The sequence below is a fragment of the Lolium rigidum genome, chromosome 2 (assembly GCF_022539505.1).
Source record: "Lolium rigidum isolate FL_2022 chromosome 2, APGP_CSIRO_Lrig_0.1, whole genome shotgun sequence".
NCBI lineage: Eukaryota > Viridiplantae > Streptophyta > Magnoliopsida > Poales > Poaceae > Lolium > Lolium rigidum.
Genome location: NC_061509.1, coordinates 280,974,001 through 280,989,243, shown reverse-complemented (window position 1 = coordinate 280,989,243; position 15,243 = coordinate 280,974,001).

The following is a 15,243-nucleotide window of genomic DNA, read 5'->3' as shown; positions in this document are numbered from 1 at the left end:
CGTCTTCCTTGTTGTTCAAAACTCAATACTAGAAATTATCTAGACCTTAGAGAGACCAATTATGCAAACCAAATTTTAGCAAGCTCTATGTATTTCTTCACTAATAGGTGCAAAGTATAGGATGCAAGAGCTTAAACATGAGCACAACAATTGCCAAGTATCACATTACCCAAGACATTATAGCAATTACTACATGTAGCATTTTCCAATTCCAACCATATAACAATTTAACGAAGAGGAAACTTCGCCATGAATATTATGAGCTAAGAACACATGTGTTCATACGAACCAGCGGAGCGTGTCTCTCTCTCACACAAGGATGAACTTATTCAGAGAATGAAAATAACAAAACAAAAATAAAAGCACACACAGACGCTCCAAGTACAGTACATAAGATGTGACCGAATAAAAATATAGTTTCAAGAGAAGGAACCTGATACTTTGTCGATGAAGAAGGGGATGCCTTGGGCATCCCCAAGCTTAGACGCTTGAGTCTTCTTAGAATATGCAGGGGTGAACCACGGGGGCATCCCCAAGCTTAGAGCTTTCACTCCTCTTGATCATAGTATATCATACTCCTCTCTTGACCCTTGAAAACTTCCTTCACACCAAACTTCAAGCAAACTCATTAGAGAGTTAGTGCATAATCAAAAATTCACATGTTCAGAGGTGACACAAACATTCTTTTCACTTTTGGACATTGCACAAAACTTCTGAAAGTTAATAGAACAAAGAAACTCATTCAACTTAACAAAAGCGGCAATGCGAAATAAAAGGCAGAATCTATCAAAAACAGAACAGTCCGTAAAGACGAATTTTAAGATGGCACCAGACTTGCTCAAATGGAAAAACTCAAAACTAATGAAAGTTGCGTACATATCGGAGGATCACGCTCGTAAATTGGCAGATTTTTTCGAATTTTCTACAGAGACTTAGGCCCAGATTCGTGACAGACAGCAATGCTGTTTCTGCGCAGCGATCCCAAATATAACATCAACTTTAGCATAGAAACTTTACTTGGCACAAAAACATGATAAGGAGAGGTTGCTACAGTAGTAAACAACTTCCAAGACACAAATATAAAACAAAGTACTATAGTAAAATAAACACATGGGTTATCTCCCAAGAAGTTCTTTCTTTATAGCCATTAAGATGGGCTCAGCAATTTTAATGATGCACTCGCAAGAAATAGTATTTGAAGCAAAAGAGAGCAGCAAGAGGCAAATTCAAAACACATTTAAGTCTAACATGCTTCCTATGCATAGGAATCTTGTAAATAAACAAGTTCATGAAGAGCAAAGTAACAAGCATAGGAAGATAAAACAAGTGTAGCTTCAAAAATTTCAGCACATAGAGAGGTGTTTTAGTAACATGAAAATTTTTACAACCATATTTTCCTCTCTCATAATAACTTTCAGTAGCAACATGAGCAAACTCAACAATATAACTATCACATAAAGCATTCTTATCATGAGTCTCATGCATAAAATTATTACTCTCCACATAGGCATAATCAATTTTATTAGTTGTAGTGGGAGCAAATTCAACAAAGTAGCTATCAAATATAGGAGGTATATTGTAATCATAATCAAATTTATCCTCCATAACAGGTGGTAACAAAAGACTACTATCATTATAATCATCATAAATAGGAGGCAAAGTATCATCAAAGTAAATTTTCTCCTCAATGCTTGGGGGACTAAAAATATCATGCTCATCAAAGCCAGCTTCCCCAAGCTTAGAATTTTCCATAGCATTAGCAACAATGGTGTTCAAAGCATTCATAGTAATAACATTCCCATTAGCATGCATATAAAGTTCCATGGGTTTCTTAATTCTTTCTTCAAACACATCATGTCCTAATTCAAGATAAAGTTCATAAAGATCTCTCATATTTTTGTTGTTTTCCATTATGCCCAACTAGTGTAAACAAGAAACCAAATGTCGCAATTGCAGAGTCTAAAGGAAATAGCTTCGAGCACACACACAATGGCGCCGAGAAAAGCATGTTACACCGGAACCGGAGTATGAGTGCCTTTTACCTTTCCTCCCGGCAACGGCGCCAGAAAAGTGCTTGGCGCGTAGTTGACGAGGGAGGAAAAGTGCTTAGTTGCCGGGCTTGCCAATGTGTGAGTGCCGTTTACCTTCCCTCCCCGGCAACGGCGCCAGAAAAGTGCTTGATGTCTACGTGTGCTTCTATTCTTGTAGACAGTGTTGGGCCTCCAAGAGCAGAGGTTTGTAGAACAGCAGCAAGTTTCCCTTAAGTGGATCACCCAAGGTTTATCGAACTCAGGGAGGAAGAGGTCAAAGATATCCCTCTCATGCAACCACCGCAACCACAAAGCAAGAAGTCTCTTGTGTCCCCAACACACCTAATAGGTGTACTAGTTCGGCGAAGAGATAGTGAAATACAGGTGGTATGAATAAGTATGAGCAGTAGTACGGCGCCAGAAAAGTGCTTGCTGGCGTGCAGTTGATGGTAGTAATATTGCGGGAAGTAAACATGCAGTAGTAACGCAGTAAAACAGTAACAAGCAACGATAGCAGTATTTAGGAACAAGGCCTAGGGAATAGACTTTCACTAGTGGACACTCTCAACATTGATCACATAACATAATAGATAAATGCATACTCTACACTCTTGTTGGGTGATGAACACATTGCGTAGGATTACACGAACCCTCAATGCCGGAGTTAACAAGCTCCACAATTCAATGTTCATATTTAAATAACCTTAGAGTGCATGAAAGATCGATACGACTAAACCAAGTACTAACATAGCATGCACACTCGTCACCTTCATGCTTATGTAGGAGGAATAATACACATCAATACTATCATAGCAATAGTTAACTTCGCAATCTACAAGAGATCATGATCATAGCATAAACCAAGTACTAACACGGATGCACACACTCGTCACCATTACATCGTGCGGGAGGAATAAAACTACTTTAATAACATTGCTAGAGTAGCACATAGATAAATTGTGATACAAAACACATTGCAATCATAAAGAGATATAAATAAGCACTTCACTATGCCATTCATAACGGTGAATAAGTATTCCGTGAAATATAGCCTAAGAGACCCACACGGTGCACACACTTGTCACCTTTACACACGTGGGACAAGGAGTCTCCGGAGATCACATAAGTAAAACTCACTTGACTAGCATAATGACATCTAGATTACAAGCATCATCATATGAATCTCAATCATGTAAGGCAGCTCATGAGATTATTGTATTGAAGTACATAGGAGAGAGATGAACCACATAGCTACCGGTACAGCCCCGAGCCTCGATGGAGAACTACTCCCTCTTCATGGGAGCAGCAGCGTTGATGAAGATGGCGGTGGAGATGGCAGCGGTGTCGATGGAGAAGCCTTCCGGGGCACTTCCCCGTTCCGGCGAGGTGCCGGAACAGAGACTCCTGTCCCCCAGATCTTGGCTTCGCGATGGCGGCGGCTCTGGAAGGTTTCGCGTACCGTGGCTTCCTCCGTAAGGGTTTTCGACGCAGGGGCTTTATATAGGCGAAAGGGCAGCCTCGGAGGGGGCCTGGGGCCACCACACCATAGGGCGGCGCGCCCCCCTCTGGCCGCGCCAGGGTGTGGTGTGGGGCCCCCAGGGCTTCCCTCTGGCGGCTCTCGGGTGTTCTGGATGGTTCCGGGAAAATAGGAACCTGGGCGTTGATTTCGTCCGATTCCGAGAATATTTCGTTACTAGGATTTCCGAAACAAAAAACAGCAGAAAACAGGAACTGGCACTTTGGCATCTTGTTAATAGGTTAGTTCCAGAAAATGCACGAATATGACATAAAGTGTGCATAAAACATGTAGATATCATCAATAAAGTAGCATGGAACATAATAAATTATCGATACGTCGGAGACGTATCAAAGCTATACCCACAAAAAGTGCTGATGGTGAGACTTCTTTAAAAATGCTTTTAGATATTATTTTTTCCTAGATTTGGAGTACCTAGATATATTATGACTGATGGAGGTTCTCAATTTATTCATGGAGGTTTTAGAAAAACTCTTGCTAAGTATGGTATTAATCATAGAATTGCTTCAGCTTATCACCCTCAAACTAGTGGTCAAGTAGAACTATCAAATAGAGAGATTAAATCTATTTTGGGAAAGAACGTTAATAAATCTAGAAAGAATTGGGCTAGTAAATTGAAGGAAGCACTATGGGCTTATAGAACTGCTTATAAAAATCCCATGGGAATGTCACCTTATAAAATGGTTTATGGAAAAGCTTGTCATTTACCTCTAGAACTAGAGCACAAAGCTTATTGGGCTGTTAGAGAACTAAATAAAGATCCGAAACTAGCCGGTAATAAGAGGTTGCTGCAATTAAGTTCTCTAGATGAATGGAGAAGTGAAGCTTATGAAAATGCTAAACTCTTTAAAGAAAAAGTTAAGAAATGGCACGATAGAAGAATTATTAAAAGAGAATTTAATGTTGGAGATAAAGTTCTATTGTATCGGTCTCGTCTTAGGGTTTAGGGTTTAGCTTTCCGAACAATGTTTCTGCTGTTTTTGGAAAATATAAAAAATTACGGAATCGAAACGGAGTGGAAGAGACGCGCGAGGGCCCGTCACCATAGGCCGGCGCGGGCCCCACCCTGGCCGCGCCGCCCTATGGGGACAGCCCCTCGGCGTCCCGTTTCCACTCGTTTTCGACCTGGAACCTTCCTTTTGTTGTAAAAATATTTGCTATATAATCCCCCGGACCCCTGGAGGTCCGTATATCGTTTTCTCGTCGTGTTTTGTTTCGAGCTGTTTTCTGCCAGGATCTGCTTTGATCTAGAAGCACCATGGTCTCCAACAACAAAGACAAGGAGCCTTGGAAGGAAGAGATGGATGAAAGGATCAATAAGGAGAAGAAGAAGAAGATAGCATCAGCAAAAGGAGAGTGGGAAACTACGGAGAGTAAGCCAATCTTGGTGGGATCGGTTAACACTGGGCGTTCTTTTTCTCATAACTTGCAGGGAGTTCTTCTGCCTGCTCTGGACCTCGACTCTTTCCCTTGTGTGGAGGAAGCAATACGGGTTGCTAATGAGTTTTGTGATCAATATCGTGCTCTAAGAAGGGAAGTGGAGATACTTCAGGAGGAGAACCAGCGACTTCGCGGAATGCTCGGAATATTACTCAATTCCCAGCACAAGGCCGTCACCGCCACATTCAGATAACAATGAGTCTCTTCAAGTTTTGGTACAGAATTGCAAAACTGAGAAGCTGAAGCTGAAGGAGATCCTTAAGAAACGCAAGAAGAATCCATCACCATCACCACCGAAGGAGTAATTCATCATCGGTATTGGCATCCCCTTGGTTTGTTCCAAGCTTGGGGGAGTGCCGCGGTATCACATCATCACTACCTTTATCTATTACTATCAAGTAGTGTCATATCATGAGTAGGGAAGTTATCATATGGAATAGTTTGCAATGTGGAAGTATCTCTCTTAGTTGGTTATCTATGTATCCGTTGGTGTGAGTTATCGTTATGGAATATTAATGAGAAGTCTTATCATTTACTTTTTGCACATCTTATTTTAGTTTGCAATCTCCATTATATGATTACTCTTGACATTAGTATTGATATCACTTTGGGAGCATCAAGTAAATCTATTTGGTTTTGGCAAACTTAGCATTGGTCAATAGCAACAACATCTTGATGTTTAAATAGAAGAGAGAAATACACATAGATATATTACTCTATTATCTCTATGCTAATGAGTTTAGTATTCTGAAGTTAAAATTGCTTGTGCTTATGAGAAAGATGCATGATTGTTTCTATCATATGTATATTTGTTTGTTTCCCTCAACCTCTATGCTTGCTATCAAATCTTGCTAGCCAAAAACCTGTATTGAGAGGGAATGCTTCTCATACATCCATAACCTTAGACCAAACCTATGCCATTTGTGTCCACCATACCTACCTACTACATGGTATTTTCTCGCCATTCCAAGTAAATACTTCATGTGCTACCTTTAAATAATTCAAACTATACTACTCCTTATTTGTGTCAATGTTTTATAGCTCATGAGGAAGTATGTGGTGTTTTATCTTTCCATCTTGTTGGGCGGACTTTCACCAATGGACTAGTGGCACATCCGCTTATCCAATAATTTTGCAATAAGAGCTGGCAACGGGGTTCCCAGCCCCAATTAATAACTTTCATTAATAATTCTCTTCACATGTTTTGCCCTGATTTATTAGTAGGCAACTTAATTTTGCAATAGACACTCCCCCATGGTATGTAAATGTTGGAAGGCACCCGAGGATTCGGTTAGCCATGGATTGAGAAAGCCAAGGTTGGGGGGAGTGTCATCCATAATAAAACTAAAATACATGTGTAAACAAAAGAGAAGGGGGATGATCTACCTTGCTCGGTAGAGATGCCGTCCCTCATGGGAGCCGCTCTTGGAAGGTTCGTTTGGCAAGGGGGTTAGAGTGCCCGCTACCATTCGTTGACAACAACAAACACCGCTCAAAATCTTACTTTTATGCTCTTTATATGATTTCAAAACTTGAAAAGCTCTAGCACATGATTTAATCCCAGCTTCCCTCTGCGAAGAGCCTATCTTTTACTTTTATGTTGAGTCAGTAAACCTATTTCCCTCTGTCTTAAGCAAGCAATTGAGTTGTTGTGAACCAACCATTTATGCTATGATTGAGCTAATTATGTCCTTTATACTTTCGTGTTTAGTACAAATTTTATCTGAATGAATATGACTTTGAAAGTTACCAATGATTATGAGAAGATTGTATGATTGAGAACGAAAGCCATGTTATATAGATTCTAATATGAAAGCTTTGCTTATTAAATAAGAACAATCCGTTAGTAGTTCTCTGACCAAGAACAAAGTTTGCCATAACCATCTATGATTTCCTATGCACCTTTATTTGTGATCTCTCTTTACTTATTTCAAGTTGAGTTATATGAAGAGAATGTATACTAGAATGTCTTGTGTGAATCAATATGATGCTTCTTGTCCGTATTTTATTTATCGACTCTTCACTCCATAAACATGTGGTCTTGTTTATTGAGCTCAGTTTCGCTTGGGGACAAGCGAGGTCTAAGCTTGGGGGAGTTGATACGTCCAATTTGCATCACTATTTTGTATCATAATTTGCTGTTATTCATTGATATATTTCATATTTGGACACAATACTTATGTTATTTCATCTATTTTGCATGTTTCATCATTATTGGAGGATCAAGCACCGGAGCCGGGATTCTCGCTGGAAAAAGCACCGTCGAACGCAATATTTCGGAAGATCAACCGTGGAAGGAAATTACACGTAAATTCCTATTTTTCCAGATGACGAAGGGAGCCAGAAGGGGGAGCCAGCTGGACCCAAGGTGGGCCCAGACAACAGGGCGGCCCGGCCCATGGCCTGGCCGCGCCACCTTGTGGTGTGGGGGCCCCACAGCCCCTTTCGCCTCCTTTTCTTCACGTACTCCTTCGTCCCGAAAACCTAAGCCACAGAGGGTACCTCACGAAGAGTTACAGCCGCCTCTGCGGGGCGGAGAACACCAGAGAGAAAAGAGCTCTCCGGCGGGCAGGAATCCGCCGGGGAAATTCCCTCCCGGAGGGGGAAATCGACGCCATCGCCATCATCATCGAGCTGGACATCATCTCCATCATCATCATCATCATCATCATCTCCACCATCTACACCGCCATCACCATCGCTGCACCTCGTCACCGCTGTAACGATTTGGGTTGGATCTTGATTGTTTGATAGGGGAAACTCTCCCGGTGGTTATTTCTACTTGTTATTGATGCTATTGAGTGAAACCATAGAACCAAGGTTTTATGTTCAGATTGTTATTCATCATCATATCACCTCTGATTGTATTCCATATGATGTCTCGTGAGTAGTTCGTTTAGTTCTTGAGGACATGGGTGAAGTCTAAATGTTAGTAGTGAACTATGGTTGAGTAATATTCAATGTTATGATATTTAAGTTGTGGTGTCATTCTTCTAGTGGTGTCGTGTGAACGTCGACTACACGACACTTCACCATTTATGGGCCTAGGGGAGTGCATCTTGTATTCGGTTGCTAATTGCGGGGTTGCCGGAGTGACGAAACCCGAGCCCCCGTTGGTATATCGATGCAAGAGGGATCGCAGGATCTCGCAGTTTAAGGCTCGTGGTTAGATTTATCTTAATTACTTTCTTGTAGTTGCGGATGCTTGCAAGGGGTATAATCACAAGTATGTATTAGTCCTAGGAAGGGCGGTGCATTAGCATAGGTTCACCCACACAACACTTATCAAAACAATGAAGATTAATTAGCTGTATGAAGCGAAAGCACTAGACTAAAATCCCCGTGTGTCCTCAAGAACGTTTGGTCATTATAAGTAAACAAACCGGCTTGTCCTTTGTGCTAAAAAGGACTGGGACACTCGCTGCAATTATTTCTCTCGCATTTTACTTACTCGTACTTTATTCATCTGTTACATCAAAACCCCTTGAATACTTGTCTGTGAGCATTTACAGTGAATCCTTCATCGAAACTGCTTGTCAACACCTTCTGCTCCTCGTTGGGATCGACATTCTTACTTATCGAAGATACTACGATACACCCCTATACTTGTGGGTCATCAGTGGCCGTTGGAGGTGGGGTTGGAGCCGAAGGCAAATCTTGGACACCCACCATGACTCGATGGCACGGCATGGAAACAACAGAGTCCGAGGAGATCACCTCCCCCACATCAAGGTAACGAGCATCAACCAGGATACCATCATCGTCCAGGAGGGCAAGGATCTTGGCATGAGGGCAGAGGTAGAGGAAGCCCGAATCCAAATCTGCCGAGAGGGGGCGTTGCGAGAGAAAGGAGCAGAATTTTACCTGCCATCTGGCTGGCGCAATCCCCATACCCGCCATGAGGAGTGGCTAGAGGAGAGGAGGACGTAAAGGTCCACCTCACCGGCGGGCGCCACCGACGGAGATCTCAGATCGCCAATCGCTTCTCATCGCCTCTAATAATCTTTGATTGTTGGCAGTCTAGATCTTGAGCCCATGTTTCCCATAAGACCATATTCACATTTTTTTAGATGGCATAGTGGAAATTGTGCTTCTTAATTTCTTGTAGGGCCTCCTTAATTGGTGAGATTCTAAAAGGTTGTAATAGGAAAACAAACAACTACAATATCAGGCGTCACTTCATTTCTAAAGACTTTGTATGTATATCTGTACCAAAAGTTTGTCTGATTGAATTATAGGAAAACAAAGGATTATTTCTAAGCGCTTTGAGTGGGTGGACTTATTTTTTTACGAAATCTATGGCTATAGAACTCTTCGGAAAAAAAACATGCTAACCCTATTACTGAAAAAATCCAGGCAGAAAACATTTCAAAGGATTATAGCAATGCAAAACCTACTGAAATCATATGAATGACCTTAAATCTATTTTTACAATTTACAACGTTTCTGATGAGTCACGAACATCGCACGTTAGTGCAAGTAGTTGCTAGCTTGCATCCGATCAACTAGGGTGTCAAGTGGGATATATTATATTTTACTTTTTCTAGTGTAATTTTGACACAAAATTTTGAACTAAAGAAGACAAAACACAATATAAGGACATCTTAAAAGGGCGTCGCAAACGGACACGACCACCCTATTGAAAAATGCATCCGCACCTAGGCCTAGCGGCCCGACACATAGTGACCGGGCGCGCCGTTCACGGAGACGCAAACGCGGCCTAAATATGCGTCTCGGATGCGTTTCTGCGGACGCTGTGCGGCCGCGTCGCGTGCCCGCTCTCGTCTGGGCGGACGTTTCGTTGGGCCCGCCTGGCAGCACTATCTCAATGCGTCTTCTCAGCAACATGAGTACTGGGGAAGAGGCTTCGCTTCGGCAGTTGATACGTCTCCAACGTATCGATAATTTCTTATGTTCCATGCCACTTTATTGATGATACCTACATGTTTTATGCACATTTTATGTCGTATTTACGCATTTTATGGAACTAACCTATTAACAAGATGCCGAAGTGCCGGTTCCTGTTTTCGCTGTTTTTGGTTTCGAAATCCTAGTAACGAAATATTCTCGGAATTGGACGAAATCAACGCCCGGGTTCCTATTTTGCCCGGAAGCATCCGGAACACCCGAGAGCCGCCGGAGGGGGCCCTGGTGGGCCCAGATGACATGGTGGCGCGGCCCGAGGCCCGGCCGCGCCACCCTATGGTGTCGTCGCCTCGTTGACCCTCCTGCGCCGCCTCTTCGCCTATTTAAAGCCCCCGCATCGAAAACCCTTACGAGAGGAAGCCACGATACGAGAAAAGTTCCGAGCCGCCGCCATCGCGAAGCCAAGATCCGGGGGACAGGAGTCTCTGTTCCGGCACCCTGCCGGAGCGGGGAAGTGCCCCGGAAGGCTTCTCCATCGACACCGCTGCCATCTCCACCGCCATCTTCATCACCGCTGCTGCTCCCATGAGGAGGAGTAGTTCTCCATCGAGGCTCGGGGCTGTACCGGTAGCTATGTGGTTCATCTCTCTCCTATGTAGTTCAATACAATAATCTCATGAGCTGCCTTACATGATTGAGATTCATATGATGATGCTTGTAATCTAGATGTCATTATGCTAGTCAAGTGGGTTTTACTTATGTGATCTCCGGAGACTCCTTGTCCCACGTGTGTAAAGGTGACAGTGTGTGCACCGTGTGGGTCTCTTAGGCTATATTTCACGAAGTACTTATTCACTTGTTGAAGAGCGTAGTGAAGTGCTTATTTATATCTCTTTATGATTGCAATGTGTTTGTATCACAATTTATCTATGTGCTACTCTAGCAAAGTTATTAAAGTAGTTCTATTCCTCCCGCACGTGTGTAAAGGTGACGAGTGTGTGCACCGTGTTAGTACTTGGTTTATGCTATGATCATGATCTCTTGTAGATTGCGAAGTTAACTATTGCTATGATAATATTGATGTGATCTATTCCTCCTACATATGCATGAAGGTGACGAGTGTGCATGCTATGCTAGTACTTGGTTTAGTCTTTTGATCTATCTTACACTAAAGGTTACTAAAATATGAGCATTATTGTGGAGCTTGTTAACTCCGGCATTGAGGGTTCGTGTAATCCTACGCAATGTGTTCATCATCCAACAAAGTGTAGAGTATGCATTTATCTATTCCGTTATGTGATCAAAGTTGAGAGTGTCCACTAGTGAAAGTCTATTCCCTAGGCCTTGTTCCTAAATACGCTATCGCTTGCTTGTTTACTTGTTTCTTGCGTTACTACTCGCTGTGTTACTACTGCTTGCAATACTACCACCATCAACTACACGCCAGCAAGCTATTTTACGGCACCGTTGCTACTGCTCATATATATTCATACCACCTGTATTTCACTATCTCTTCGCCGAACTAGTGCACCTATTAGGTGTGTTGGGGACACAAGAGACTTCTTGCTTTGTGGTTGCAGGGTTGCATGAGAGGGATATCTTTGACCTCTTCCTCCACGAGTTCGATAAACCTTGGGTGATCCACTTAAGGGAAACTTGCTGCTGTTCTACAAACCTCTCGCACTTGGAGGCCCAACACCGTCTACGAGGAAAGGAGGGGAACGTAGACATCAAGCACTTTTCTGGCGCCGTTGCCGGGGAGGGAAGGTAAACGGCACTCACACATTGGCAAGCCCGGCAACTAAGCACTTTTCCTCCCTCGTCAACTACGCGCCAGCAGTCTGCACTACATTAATGGCGATGCCTCGCCTGCCGAGCAACCGCCGCCCACCACTGCCAAGGCACTTAATGTTGATCCACGCGTGCCGCGCCCCTCGGCTGCCTCTGCCATATATGAACAGAGGCGCGTGCTAGGATGCCCAATTTCAGCTCCTCCACACAAACCCGAGCCGCCACACAACGTCTACCATAGCGCCGCCTCGCACTTGTACTTCACCTTTGCCATGAGCAGTGTTGGACTCGCGCAGGCTATTGTGCCTCCACCTCCATCTCCACCTCCGACTCAACCTTCCCTGGCTGACAACTCCGACGAGGATACCGAAGATAGCGCGGACAACGTCATTGACGCGACCGCGCGAAGTTCATGACTGACGCGGATCAGGAGGGAGAGGAGGAGCGGGCGGCCCACGCGCCGTTCAACCCGGAGCAGGAATGCCGCAGGGAGGCGATGGCCACAGAGGACGAGTCCGACGACGACGAGTTCGAGTTCGACTGGAACAGGCTTGACCCGGAGGGGAAGGCGGCGGAGCAGATGGTCTTAGTCGAGTCCTTCGAGACGCTGACGAAGGGCGAGGATGCTGACAACGAGGCGATGCGGCTACTGGAGGACGCGGCAGCCCACTGAGCTCGGGCGACCGCAAAGCGGATGGAGCAGTCGTGCAGCAGAAAAGCTGATGAGGAGGGAGGGGGGCAAAGACGGAGCTGGGCCATCAACCGTCCCATGGGGTGACAAGTAGTCTAGGGCTGTGTTCTTCCTTCTTGTTTTTTCGTATGTACATTATGCATTTGAGCTGAAAGAAAAGTATGTTCGAAAAACAATATGAGTCGCCCCGTTGGAAGCACACCCAGACGCAAACGGACGCGCCGTCAAAAACGAACATTTTCAGATCCGCAGTCCGACGCAAACGGACAAGCGCGATTATTTTAGACGTCCGAAATGCATCAAGCCGTTGGAAATGGTCTAAACTTGCTTGCCGGCTACGGGAGGATGAGCAGCGGCGGCGGGAGGGTGAGCAGCGTCAGCGCCAGTCTAGACTTGTCGGCGGCGGGATGGTGACCATCGGCGGTGCCGGTCACTTGCCGGCGGCGGGAGGGTTAGCAGCGGCGGCGGCGGGAGGGTGAGCAGCGGCGGCGCCGGTCCGGACTTTCCTTGGTCCATGGAAAACATCAATTTCTATGGTTTGTACATCCAAACATGATTTGGAATTAGTACAACTTCATAAATTCTAACAGCAAATTCCAAGCACATCCAAACAACCGAATTGGAATTGGAAGGCAATTCATTTCTATCATAGATTTGGAATTTTAGTCCAATTCAATTCCATGCCAACTTTCTATGCATCCAAACAGGGTAAGTGAAATCCCGGTGGAATCCCACCTTGACACTCACGGTCAACCATAGTTGTCTCTTACTTCCCTTACAAAAGTTACTGGGAGAATCTGGTCGCTGATCTAATTCAGGTCTAGCTGACAGCCGCTAGTGGCACCGTCCATGGATCGATATTGCTCGATGTAGGTATGGCCGGTGCAGAGAGCAAGGAGAGAGCGAGGAAACAAGACACGATCGTCTGGTCAGAGACGAGAAAGAGCCAAGGATGAGGGGCTGGGTATGTGGAGGCGCCCACTCTATCCAGTGACATTCATGCATGGTGGGCTTGCCCTTGCATGCAGACCACCACGGCAGCCGGAACCAGGAAGGCACATGCATATACGCAGCAGTACCAGTGGATGCTTTGCTAGCTAGTATCCACTACTGGGTCGTCGTTAGCCAGGTAAACCTATCCTGTGTACTGTGTTGATATAGTAGTCTCGTACGTTAAGTTAAACTTCCGTGTGGAAAAAAATGACATTCACGCAAGTGTAACGTACTTGCGTATTCTTTAGTTACGACTTGCAGGGCAGTGAGTAGTATATACTACTCCCTTGGGACCTAATACACGTCGCATACTTAAATAAGATGTAGGCTAAAATACGAAAATGCACGTTTGAACTTGGGAGCATATGTTGCTGCTACCATAAGAAAAAAAATTTAAATGTCAAAAAATATGAACAAACATTTGGCGCGTATATATCGATATTACATGTGTGCACGCCAAGTTTCGTGAAAAACTGATATTTTTAATGTTTCGTGTAAAAAAATAAAATCTCACGACAAGCTTTTTTTAGCACCAAAATTAATATTTTTTTTTGCACACGATGTACAATAAGGCCTCACATGCTAAAATATATCTTGATTCATTGAGCGCATGACAAACATATAGGGCCAGAGAAGTACACCCGTTCCAAAATAAATATCACAGTTTTCCTAAATACGACACATTTTAATAAGTCGACACATTTCTATCTAGACAAAACTGCGGCTCTTATTTTGAGGCAGATGGAATACATGGAGAAACACTTGCTGATGCATGCATATGCACGAGGATACAAAATATCAGTTATGGTTATCTACTTTAAATGTGGTGATGTTACCACCTCAAAGCTTACATCACACAAGTAGCACATATAACACACATAATTAATACGCATAGACATGTAACATCAGATTAGGAAGCAGGTTAATACATGCGCCTACAATCAGAGGTTCACACGAAGACCCTTGATCAAAAGCTATGATAATCAGGTGCATCCCATGCCTTTAAAATATCAAGGGTTAAACCCATGATCAAAAGGCAACACACAAGTTCAAAGGTTCATCTGTTCATACATAGAGAGATAAACAAGCAGGCTTTCGCCTAGCCATGGTCAAGGTAGGTGTACTTCCCAACGATGGAGCCACCGGACTTGCAGATAGTCATCTTCAGGCCAAAGGCAGGGATCTTGAACTCCACCGTGTCATTTATTGGATATCATACATGTAGACAATCTACGGCCCAAGTTCCTCCGCATCACCATTTGTCTGTCGTGATAGGCGACTTGTACCCACTCATTGCACTAGCTAGCGGCAGACGGACACCGCCACACTGTAGGGTAGCAGGATCTCAAACCACTACTTCAAAGACATGCTGGAATACTAGTGGAGTGAAGGGCATGTTCCTGTCTTTCGCGTCCAGTTGGACGTAGCACCGACGAGGAATGAGATCCCTAGGGATGTGCCTGAGATTTGACTGATGGCCATGGGTGTGCAGTGGCACCTCCAGTACCTTGCCCAATGCCACCGGCTTCAGCTCATCCATGCAGGGTTCATGGGGAGCTCGTCTTGGTACCCAGGTGGAGGATGCTATCCCCTCCCAACCTTAAGGTCGTCAACTTAACGATCTTGTTAGTACAGAGACAAAGACGTAAGAGCAATGTAGCACTACAACATTGCAAGCGTGTATATAAGTGATGCATGCGGGAAGAGCTAGCGTTGTTATACATACCCCCTAGCCCCCCTATTTAAAAAAAAATCATAAGAATTTTATCAAATTTGAAACAATCTAAACTTTGATGAAGATTTAATTTTTTTTATCAACTTCTAGAATATAAAATCAGTCTTTTTGATACATGATGAAGTACATATTCATTTAAAATATGTGATGCTATTATTTC